General features: G+C 56.2%; 1 long non-coding RNA gene across 4 annotated transcripts in view; it reads right to left on the bottom strand.

Moving 5' to 3' along the window:
- LOC144382727 (uncharacterized) overlaps positions 1–12,015 on the bottom strand; it is a 614,132-nt gene that overhangs the window by 398,738 nt on the left and 203,379 nt on the right. The gene's annotated exons all lie outside the window — the stretch shown is intronic.

Raw genomic sequence — 12,015 nt, forward strand, 5'->3', positions numbered from 1 at the left:
CTTCTGCCCTCCCCACTCCCTCCCCAAGCTCTGCTGGGCTCCATTTTCCCAGGGGTGGGGGGCATCTCTGAAACTGATGAGAAGCCCATGGCCAGGAGGAGCCTAGAGAAGTAACTAAGACCTCAGCTTCTGGAAATGGGCCACTAGGCCATTGAAACTATCCCCAGGAAACAATTATTTAAAAAAAAAAAAAAAAGATGGGACATTATAAAAGAAAGACTCTTTTTAAAGGCATCAAAGAGATGACAAGATAGTGAGGAATGATTGAGCAGAGTCACAGAGAAGAGAACCCGGAACAGTAAACGCAGCTCTGGAAGCTGCTTTTGCCTTGAGGGCGCTGGTGGGTCCAGATGAATCTGCTCAGAAACTGAGCTGTGCTTCCAATGGGCTCAGGGACAAAAGTCACATCCGGGGACCCACCACACAGCCTGGGGCCCTAATGAGCCCCCTCACCCCCACCACCTTTACACTGACCCCAAAGCGTTACACCCCCAGAGCAAAGGAAAACCAGAATTGAGCCCGATCTCCACGGGCTAGCAGCTCAGCTCCACGTCCTCTGGCTGACCAGGAGACCTCAGGCCGCGACCTGGCAGGACGGCGGGCCCCGCTCCTGTCCCGCCAGCAGGCGTTTGGCAGAAGCAGAGAAAAGTCTTCTCTGGAAGAAAATAACATCATCCTAGGCCTCAAATTTTTCCTATAAAGAAAGAGCGCGCCATCCCTGAAGTCTCTCCTCACCAGACACTCCCGGCAGGCTAGCTCCCTAAAAGGACAGGGAGGTCACCTCACAAGGACACTGGAGCGTCTTGTCCCATGGGGTGGAAACAAACCTGACCCCTCCCCACCCTACAATGAGCCCTCACTGTGCCCTTTTCTGGGATGAAGCTGGACCCAGATGCAGGTTCTCTGTGAAATCAGCTGTGCCCACGCTGGAGGCCTCTTCTCAAAGAGAGAAATTTTAAAACTTAAAAAAATGAGAACCACTAAAACCCACGACTGTCTTCTCCCACAGTTTTCTTTGCAAGGAGTCGTGAGGATCGCTTAGGAATCGGGTGGCCCTGCCCGGGGAGAGTGTCTGACTCCGGGAAATGGCTCCAGGCTCTTGGATAGGAAAGTATCCCTACGATGGGCTCGGGACCCATCTCACCTCTGGGCCATTTCTCCCGAGCCTCACTCCTGGGCCTCCTCCCTTGTCCCGTGCCTTCCTCTCCCTTCCGATCCGGTTCAGGGTTGACCACCGCCTTCATCCCTTAGGGCTCTCACCACCATGAGAGACTTTTATTTGCTTGATGCCTGCCTTTTGCTTAGTCCAGATCCCAAGGACACACAAGCCAGCTTTGTTTTGTCCATGAGGGTGTTCCCAGTTCCTAGAACAGTGCCTGGCACACAGTAGGGCTCAGCCGCTTTTTTTTTTCCGAGTGAATGAATGAAATCACAGCATTTCCTATGAAGCCCAGAGACCCCGGGCAGCCAGCTACAGGACTTGACCCCTGCCTTTGCTTCAGTGATGGACTTCTTCCTCCTTCAGGAATACTGGGGGTCCTTCTCCTTACTTCCCTTCATTTTCCTCTTCTTTTGTCTCCTCCTTTTGTATGAGACTTTTCAGGTGCCTGGCTCACCGGGGGCTTTTGGAGAACTCATACTAAAGTGCCGGTCGACTCGTTTCCGTTTTAAAAACACTCCCAAATCCATTTACCAGCAATGTCCTCATACTACCGTCATTGTCACTATCAAAAATGGTCACAGCCTCGCTGTCCACGTGCAAGACCCCGGACTGACCACAAAGAGAACTGACAGGTTCACCCGGAAGCTGGAGCATCACGGGGAAGGCGGGGCCAGCGAGCACTCTGATGATGTTGCAGATGCCTCGACAAGGGCCCTTCCTGGAGAAAGCATGCTATTTGCTGGGGGCAGGGCTGGCAGAGGGTTTCATCAGCGCTTGTGGCAGCAGGGGAGGTCCCCAGAGCCTGAGGGCACAGGGAAGAGGGTGAGCCCACGGCTTCCAGTGGCAGGGGGCCAGAAAGAATGCTTATGGGCAAGAATGTCCAAGGCACCCTTGTAAAAGTGTGTGCATGTGTTTGCGGTGCAGGAACGTCCCCAGGTCCCGCAGATCATCGAAACTTTGCCCCCAAGTATTTTATGTGATTGAGTTTTGACTGCACCTGACACCCAGGATGATCTGCTAAAGAGAGTTCAGATGGACAGAAGGCAGAGAGCAGGAGGCAAAGACGACCCCACGGTCATAAGCCCCCGGGGCCGCCAAAGAAAGCCCACAGTGGTAGCTCCCTAGATCTTAAGTCTCACCAGGACCTGGCCACCTCCGAGAATAAAGCTCTCAGGAGATAGGGCCACGCGTCAGTGGGCCACGGCACCACGTAAAAGTGGGGCTGGACTGGACCTTGACCGGAAGGGGGCAGGGCACGTGGGTGTCCAGGAACCGTTGGGGACAAGGGCCGTGTGAGGACTGGGGGGGTGGGGGTGAACACTAGAAAGCAGAGCAGGCTGCAGATTGCCTCCCAAGCTAAGTTAAAGAGTTTGGACTTTTAATCTGTTGGCAATGGGGAGCCAGTGAAGGTTTACTGACCACAGAAGCACCTGGGTCAGAGTGCTTGAGACCACCCCAAGGGCGGTGTTGGAGAGACCCTGGGGGCAGAGCCAGGGTGGGGGGAGCCCAGAGAGCAGTTAGGACACTCTGCAGGAGCGCAGACTGGGGGAAAGAGGGCCTGGAGGGGAGGAGGGGGACTGAGGCTGACAACTGCAGGGGAGGCAAGAAGTGGCAAGAACCCACGGTGACCAGCTGGTTGGAGGCAGGGAGGGAATGGGGGAGGAGGGCAGACATTGAATCAAAGCTGATGTGGACGACCTTGATGCCTAGGAGAGGTCTGGAAGCTCCGGGGACCCTGGAGAGAGGCAGGTGGGGCTTGGGGAGGGCCAGCAGGGAACTGCGCCAGGTGAGCACACCGGAGGGAGGGAGGGAGGGAGGCGGGGAGACCTTCTTGACTCACACTGCCTTTCTCAAATGCGAACTCCCTCTCATTCTCATCCTCCATCTTCTCAAGTGCACAGAGGCTTTGTGCCATCTGGCCTTGCCCTAGGAAAGGCATCCACATCTCACTGGATGGAGACACGTGCCACCCCAAGATGCGCACTGGGTGCCACGCACACACCCCAGCCTACAGTACTAACAAGTGAGTGAGGCAGCCTCACCTGCCCCATCAAGTCGCTCCCTTCTCCTGGGGGTCAGGCCAGGGGCCCACCACCCTGCTATCCTCCCGACCCCACTCACAGCCCCTGCAGCCACCCAGCTACCCCTTTCCTTTTTCTCTTATGCCCACGCGCAAAGGAAGCCCTGCCCGTAATTGGGGTACCCCCAGGGGGAACAAACATCTGAAATTCCCTGCCAAGCTGAAAATGTTGAAAATCTCCCCAACTACGCGGTTACCATCCTCAGGTGTCAGTTTCATGATTCTTTACCTCTACTTGCAAAGTTTGAACTTGTAACTTTTTATCCATCGAAACTGAAGTTTTGGGGGCACTTTCTCCTTCCCTCCTCTGCATCTATGTCTTCCTCGCGCCACTTTGTGTCGCTGCTTGGCTGGCGTCCAAATACTTTGCTCTATTCTTCCTCTCCATGCTCACTGGGCTGTGGGAAATAGCACTGCATCCGTCTTTCTCTCCCCAAAGCGAACTCTCGCACCGCACATGCTAGCGTCCCACAGCCACCTTTTTGGAAAAGGTGATCTGTCCATGCCGCAGTGACAACGTCAGTTCCCAGCCGTGGCCCATTTTGCCTGAGACCTGCCCGTGGCACACGTGGAAGGCACTAGGCCCCGCGCTGAGACACCACGGCGGGATCACCTCTTTGACGATCCCGCCTGCAGTGTCCAGCAGGCCCTCAAGGGCTGGACCCTCACCTCCTGCATGGGAGAGGTTTTTTCACTTGTAGGTTGCTGCAAAGAAAAGGAAACAAATATTCTGTTTTTTAAAGCCTTTTCTTTTCTTTTCACCGGCCATCCCGGGAAATCTGTTCCTCCAAACAAGGTGGCCCTCCTGGGCACGGGAAGGAAACCGTCACCCCACTCACGTCCCTGCTCCCCGCGCTCCTCCAGGGCACTGGGGATAGCCCCCTCCTAGCTGGCCTGCTGGCCTGGGGTCTCGGGGACGGTCTGTGGAGTCAGCACGTGGGACCGTCTGGCCAGGACCTCCATGTGATCCTAATACAGCAGGCTTCATGGGGACTCTTGAAGAAGTGGGGGGGGGGGCAGGTCAGGGGTGACCTTGGAAAGTCGAGGAGTGACCATGAGGCAGGGTAGAGGAAAAAAGCAACCGAAACCATGGCTCTTCAGGACGTGTTTCCCTGGACCCGCATCACTGGCCTCTCCGGGGAGCTTGTTGGAAATTCAGAATCTCAGGCCCCAGGCCTGCTGAGCCTACCTGGGCTCCTGCATTTTCAATGCATCTTCAATGCTGTGTGGCCTTGGCCTCAATGGACCCCACCGTGGTCCCCAAGTGGGCCTTCTGTGGGGCCTGCGAGGCTGGCTGCTGGCAGTCCAGGGCCTCGCTGCCATCTCCCAGCCCTGGGGGTTCTGGCTACCTCGGACAGAACACGCCACCCTGGCACCTTCTCCTCCCAGCGTAGACATGCGCTGGTGGGGCCTCCAGACAGGAAAATGGACAGCCGAGCCCCAGCAGCCAACCTCCCTGGCATTGGCCACAGCGTGTGAGGCAGGGGGCATTACCCTCCACAGTTCTCCCTGGTGCCCCTCAGGGTGAAGTTCCAGGCTTTCAGACTCCTGGGTCCCTTGGTCACTGAGCTGCTTTTAGGAAACACCTTACAGTACTTTTCCTTCAGGAGCTCCACGTTGTGAATCTGGGGTTTTTTATAGATGGGTCCAAATCCGCTCTCTGCCCCGAGCGCAGTGGCCACACCCTCCCCAGTCTGGACTGTGCCCACCCGACCGACTCCCCTGCCGGCACCCTGCCCTGCACGGGGCGGGAAAACCAGGAGGCACAGGTGTAGAAGGAAGACCTGGAGGAAGAGGAGGCCGGCGGCCACCTGCTGAGTCCTGCTTCGGGCTCTGTGTGCAGATGGTCCGGCCCCAGAGGGCGCTTAACCCCCTGTGGAGGAAACAGTTGGAATTCCCATAAATTCTGTGAGCTCCTGTTCCCTGAAGTGTGGCACGAGGACACTGGACCCCGTGACCCCCCCTCCCCGCAGTGTCCCTCCAACCTGAATATGCATACGACAAATCCCATGTTGTCCTGCAGGGCAGTGCTCAGTCCTCCGGGACAGACTTCGGGATGGACATTCCCAGGCCCTAGGACCTAGTCCCACAGACACAGAGCTGAGATGCAAGAGCTTTAAACATAAAACTTGGCTGCAGAACTAGCATATCACAGAGGTGGTGTCCCAAGTCCACGGTGTAGGGACAACAGGAGAACAAATAAGATTGAGTCCAAACCTCACACGATGGCTGTTTCAGGGCCAGGCAGAGGGCTCAGTGGTTCTGAACCCTGTCTGCACATCAGAACCACTGGGGGCTCTCAGTGGGGCCATCCCTATGGGGAGCGGACAGCCCTCCCCGGGCAGCCGCGGCCCTTTATGGGCTCCGGTCCGTGCCACATAGGGGGTCACTGAGTGGCTTTGCGCCAGGGGAAGGACAGCAGAGCGTCAGGACAGCACACAGCCCAGCAGTGACCGCTGGGCCTGGCCACGGGCCGAAGCTCCCTGGTCACATGGAGGTAATGATGGGCCGAAGCGCTCACACAGGCTTCATTCTCCTCTAGGCTCCACACTGAAATACTGAAAGGGGCACAAAGGGGAGGAAAGAGGAAGAGGAAAGGCAACTAACCATTATCTGAGCTCTCCTTGGGGGCCAGGTGAGACCCCAGAGGCCTCGCTCCTTGGACTTGGCCATGGGGCCCCTGGCCTCCGTAGCTTCTGCCAATATAGGTTAGAGACTGGGTCACTCGGTGGCAAACCTAGAAAATACAATTCTAAGACCCTCATTTAAAGAATTGCTTTAAATATTTATGGATGTCAGAAATGCTCATAATAGTAACATCAGAAATGCTCATAGTATTAAGTGAAAAAATCAGCTATTGACCCAATTTTGTAGAGAAGACTGTGAAAGTCACCCACATAGAAGTCCAGAAATCACTGGTCACCCAAGCAGAGTTGGTCCCTCCCTGGTCAGGGCTTCTGAGCCCCCACCCTAGCCTACAGTGCCTGTCACGGCCCCTTCTTCTCTGTCATCCCTGGAGGTCGTGTGTCTGGTCTTTCCCCAGACTCAACTTCTCGAACTTCTCAACTAACACAGAGCCTGGCATAAGGGGGCATTCAATAAATGTCTGCAAATAATGAGTGAATAGATGATGGATGGATAGAAGGAAGGAAGGAAGGGAGGGAGGGACAGAGGGAGGGAGGGAGGGAGGCAAGAGGGAAGGGAAAGGGAGGAAAGGAGGAGGGAAGAGGGAGGGGACGGGAGGAAAGGGGGAGGGGCAGGTAGGGGTGAGTTCAGAGGGAAACACACCAAAATGTTGAGGGTTGTTATTCTCTGAGTAACTTATCTTCTTTATAGTTATCAGTCTTCCAAAATTTCACCAATTTAAAAAAAAAAAATCACCTTTATAATAAATCCACTATTTCTCAAAATTCTATTTAAATCAGTCTGAAATGTTTTTTCCTAACTTCCAAGTCCTATTTTAGGTGAATCTGGAAGAGACGGAACTAGGTGATGTCTATATGGCGGTCACATCTTCCAGAGCCAATACTGGGACACAGGATCTCACAAGTTCCCAAATGCTCATAAAAGAAATGGAACTGAGTAGTTGGAATCAGGATGCCCAACAAATCTGGGCAAGACCCCCATATCTAAGGAATAGGCAGGAACGCTGGGGGTGGGGATCCCTTGGAACAGCGGGCCCATTTCACCCCGAGGTTGGCCCCTCTGGAAGGCCCACAGCAAAGATGGGAAGAGGGAGACTTAAAGGAGAAAGACGCCCTACCCAGGTCTGATCTTCTTCCAACCTGACTTAGCTTTCCCAACTGAACTCATCCTGCTTTTAGGAAATAAATCTTATCCCAGAGAAGGAGCTGGATTATCCAGGTGAAGAAAGGCCCTCCGGCAGCCTCCTGTCCCCACCCCACCCTCCCTTCTCCTCTCGGCCCAGGGGCTATGTCTGGGGACCCCACTCTCCCAAGCACCAAGCACCTGTTGCCACAGACGCCTTGCCCAGGGGAAAGAGAGCCGCCTCAGGAGAGCCCTCCACGGACGGCGCCTCTGACACTGTGTAGCTCTCAGCAGGGCCTCCAGGCAGTGGGGCCCCGGCACGACCTGGCCCCCTACGCTCGCACCGAGACCCAGCACCGGGCAGCGATGCAGCACTGGGCACAGCACCCAGGGCTTCGGACCTGGGCAAGTCCATTACCGTACCCTGGTTTCCTAGCTTGTAGAGCAGAAATGGTAGCAGAAGGTCCCCTAGAGTCGTGCCACATGCGCTAACACGTGAGAGCCCTGTGCCCGTGCTTACCACAGCACACCCACCCCGCAGGCCCGCATGAGGCGGGCGCTCTCCTATGCCCCTTCTACAGGTGAGCAGAGGGGCTCAGGGGCAGGTAAGAGCCGTGCCCAGGGTCCCACGCGTGGTGAGTACTAGAAGCAGGCCTCGAGTCGGGCTTCAGAGCTGAAGCCCCTAAGACGATGTCTGGAAGCTGTTTAAAGCACAACAAATTGTAGCTGATGCTCTACTGTTAACAGACATCTTAGCAAAGCAGAGGTTGGGGCTGATGGGGCTCTGCATGCCAGCCTCTTCCTTCCTCTCCACCAGCCTCCCAAGACAGAAGCGCGCCTGTCCCGCTCACCTCTGTGGCCCAGCAGACCCTGCGACGTGCCTTCTGGCTCCCTGAACACCTGCTGAATGTGGAATACAATGACATCCCATTTATCAGGCACCCACCCTGGGCACCTTCTCTCATTCGATTCTCCCTCCCTCCCTCCGTCTCTCTCTCTCTCTCTCTCTCACACACACACACACACACACACACACACACACACACACACACGTGTGAGCAACATGCCCCTGGGGTAGCTTTCAAAGGAAAAGGAGATGATCCCTTTTCTTTCGTTACTTTATGTGGTGCTTATACAACTCAGTTGTTCTTCACTTTCTATTCCAGAACAATTCTAGCAATTATTTCCATGGATAGTGGCTCCAAGTAAAATGAGAGAAAAGTACACTAATGCTCACGAGGGCCTCGAGGGAACTGGGAGGAGAGCGAGCACATCGGAAAATGCGGGGTGAGGTCAAGGCCAGTTGAATCGATAATGGTCTCACATCGTGTAATGTGAGAGAATCATTACAAAGGAAAACAACGCAATCTCAAGGCACGTCCCTACTACATCTTTGATTGGGGAAAAAAGAAAAAATAAATTTAAAAAAGGAGACATGGAAGATGCCCGTGAACCAGACTCCAGTCTGGCAAACGGTGCGTCCTCACCCCGCAGGTACCCGGGGCGGGCTTGTCATCCGTGTGTGCATCTGGTCGTCTCCCCGCCATTGGTTCTAAAGTTGTACGATGATGCTGAGGAGATCAGACCTAGAATGGAAGCCAAACACCCTCTCTTCCCCAGCGCACAGCCCAAATCGGGTCCCGTGGATTGAGCGGAACCATTGCCCCAGTTTGCAGCGCCCAGGTCAGGATTCCAGCAGAGGCCCCCGCCGGCAGCCTGTCCCCCTGCTCCTGCCATCCCCACCTGGTCTGCACTGCGAGGGGCCCTGCACCTGTCCGTGGACACCTCAGGCAGCCTGCACACCCCCGTCCCAGGCACACCTGGCCACTCTTCAGCCATGGTGCAGACACGCAAGCGGCCCTAGACAGGATGTCCCGGGAAGCCAGGTACACTGAGGCAGAGAATTCTAGCATGAGATCTGGAGAGGGAAGGACATGGATCCCATGAGGAGGCCACAGCCAGAATGCGGCCCTCTAGAGGGTGGGGTGCCAGGCGGGACACGTGACCTTCAGGGTCCTTGACCCAGAGCTCAGATGTTTTATGCCATCCCACGAGTCAGCTGCTATATGGTCTCTGAAGAGATGCCCCCCTGCCTTTCTTTAGGGGAAAGTGCTGGAGAGGGCAGGAGACTCGAGGCCCAAGACCTGCCCCTTTTAACCAGCTGACCCTGCACAGCGGCAAAACCATCCCGGTCCCGTGCCTCCAAGGAGAAAACAAAGACCATCACCAGCCTCCCCACGTGGTTGGCTGGACTCCCAGGCCGTGAAAGTGCTGGGCCCACAGGAGATGTGTTTTCTTACGGGGAGTCAGGGAGGATGTGCGGCTGTGGATGGGCACAGCCCAGGACCCGTGGAAATGAGAGCAGCACCCCGCATCGGCTCCAGGACGGACGCCTACAGAAAGGACTCTCCCAAGGAGCTGAACAAGAGCCTGGATGCAAACACACCTGGCCCACAGGAGGGACTCAAACCTTACCAGTGACAGGGGGCAGCGGTGACAATTTCCCGAGTGACTCTGTGCCAGGCACATGCAGCTCGAGCTTTGCTGGATCATTCCTTTTAATGATCACAATCATCAAAGAAGTAGGCTTGCTCCTCCCCTATGGCCGTTGGGAGTGAGGCCAGGCTCACACAGCTTGTCGGCTTGTCGGCAGCCCGACCAGGAATCCCACACGGGTCTGGCCGCCTCCGGATCCTCCTTCCCGCGGGGCTCGGCACCCTGGCTGGTTTTCCCGTAGACACGGAGGAAAAGTCACCACACTCCTACCTGCCCGCAGCTCCCACGACAGGTCAGCAGTTAGACACTCCAGCCCAGGCCCCGCGCCCCCGGCTCTGCCAACATACGAGAGCTCTCTGTGTTCCTATCATGTCTGCGTAGCTCGTGGAAAACCCATCCCTGGGAGAACTGAGCTTGCTGATAAGCCAACCAACTGCACACACAATCTCACACCTCAGCACGTTCTGAGTACACTTTCCAAGGAGACGCACACCCAAGTACTTGGTGGACCAAAGACTCGGGTAGCAATCTCGGGTGTGCTCACGGCCACCTCCGGAACGTGGGAGCCTGCCTGGTTCTCCAAAACAATGCAAAATAGGGGCACCTGGGTGGCTCAGTCGGTTAAGCATCCGACTCTTGATTTCATCTCAGGTCATGATCTCGGTCATGAGATGAGATGCGCATCAGGCTGTGTACTGGGATTAAGATTCTCTCTCTCCCTCTGCCCCTCCCCCCTCAAAAAAAAATTTAAAAATTAAAATAATGCAAAATAAACCGTTTTCACAAGCTGTGTGCCGTGTGCGCTTGAGTCCACATGTTCTGGGGTCCATTCATAAATACAAACCACAAGAATGTTTCAAGACACCAGCACTGCCAGGCCCAAGGCCAGCCCTGGCCCCCACCTGTCTCCGCAGGAAGCCATCTGGGGGGCTTGCTGGGGCAGACCCTTTCTCCACACTGGCGGGTTGTAGCAGACACGGCCCGGGCCCCGGAGCCCACTCGCCCCTCGCCCTCGAAGGATGAAACCACTTAATTGCCAAAGACAAGACCTAACGCCAATACCCTCCGAAGACCCAGGAGACCATGAATGGTGAGAACTGTCAGCAATATCGGGTCCTGCAAATTCATGACTCTGCTCTGGGAAGAGGTGCGCAGCGGGCAGGGGGCTGCAGGGGGCTCCATCGGGGAGGCAGCATGGAATCCTCCCCCAGCCCTGCACTAGCGCACTCTCCTGTGCTGAGTTCCCTTCCCTCCCCTTCTCCCCTCCTCTTCCCTACCCTCCTCTCTTCTCTCCTCCCCTCCCCTCTTCTCCCCTCCCTCCTCTTCCCTCTTCTCTCCTCCCTCCCTCTTCCCTTCCCTCACCTCTTCTCTCCTCCCCTCCTCTTCATTCCCCTCCCCTCCTCTCTTCTCTCCTCCCCTCCTCTCTTCTCCCCTCCCTTCTCTTCCCTCTTCTCCCCTCCCTCCGCTCCCCTCTTCAGGAAAGGGCAGCTGTCCAATCTTCTGAAATGGTTGCCTCGGTCTGGCTCGCAGGCCTGGGGCACGGCTGTATCCCATCCCTCGGATCTGGCTCTTCTGGGTCATCTCCCTCTGACTCCACTTAAACACAAGACTCCCACCGAAGGGGGCACCGAGGGGAGACGGACAAGACTTTCAGCGACAGGGTGCCGATTCCTTATAAAAAGTCCCTTTGCATCAACCGCCCAGTCTCTCCCCCAGCCCCACACCATATGGAACAACCATCTCCTGAATAACGTGCGGGCAGTAGAGGGAAGGGCTTTGATACTATGAATCGCCTTTCCCTTCAGGCTCTCCTAGGTCCTACGTGGTCCTACACCAGGCAAGACAGGCATTCTTTGTGTCGCAGGGGGGCATGGTGGGGGTGGATCCCCAATGGAACCCCCCCCGATAAAAGGCAAGGTGCAGTATGGGCCAACCCTGGGGGATCCCCGCCGACTCTGGGACAAGCTTCCTCTCCCCCACCAGCATGGCCCCTCCCTGGGTGTCTGAAGGACCTGACCCCACAGGAGACCCTAGCTGACGGGACCTTCCCGGGGGTGAGCTGGCTTCCCCACCGCCCCCCCAGCCCTGCTGGGAGAGCCACCTGCCAATTCCAGCTGTGAGAGAAGTGAGCAGGAGCCGCTTCTCTGGGAAGAGGAAGGCCGAGCACACCCACCAGCGCCTCCATAACTTCCAAGGACACCCCGTTAGGATGGAAGCAAGCGTGCTTTCCTTCCTGGCATCTCCTCACGGGCCTGCCCACCCAGCTGGGACTCCGCGCGTTCCTGCTCCTCACCAGCTGAAGCCAAGCCAAGGAGGTAGGGGGCAGTAAGAAGCCAGCAACTTTCGGACACAACTGGTTGTGTCTTCTCTGGAGATACCCCAGGATTCTCCAAACTCAATGCAGGCTCAGTACTTCCTCGCCAAAGCGGCGGCCTCCAGGAAACGAGCAGGTGCGGAAACATCCCTCCAATGCCCTCGTCCCCTTGGCCTCGTAGCGCAACGGTAGCGC

Source organism: Halichoerus grypus, chromosome 8 (assembly GCF_964656455.1).
Source record: "Halichoerus grypus chromosome 8, mHalGry1.hap1.1, whole genome shotgun sequence".
In the NCBI taxonomy this organism is placed as follows: Eukaryota; Metazoa; Chordata; class Mammalia; order Carnivora; family Phocidae; genus Halichoerus; species Halichoerus grypus.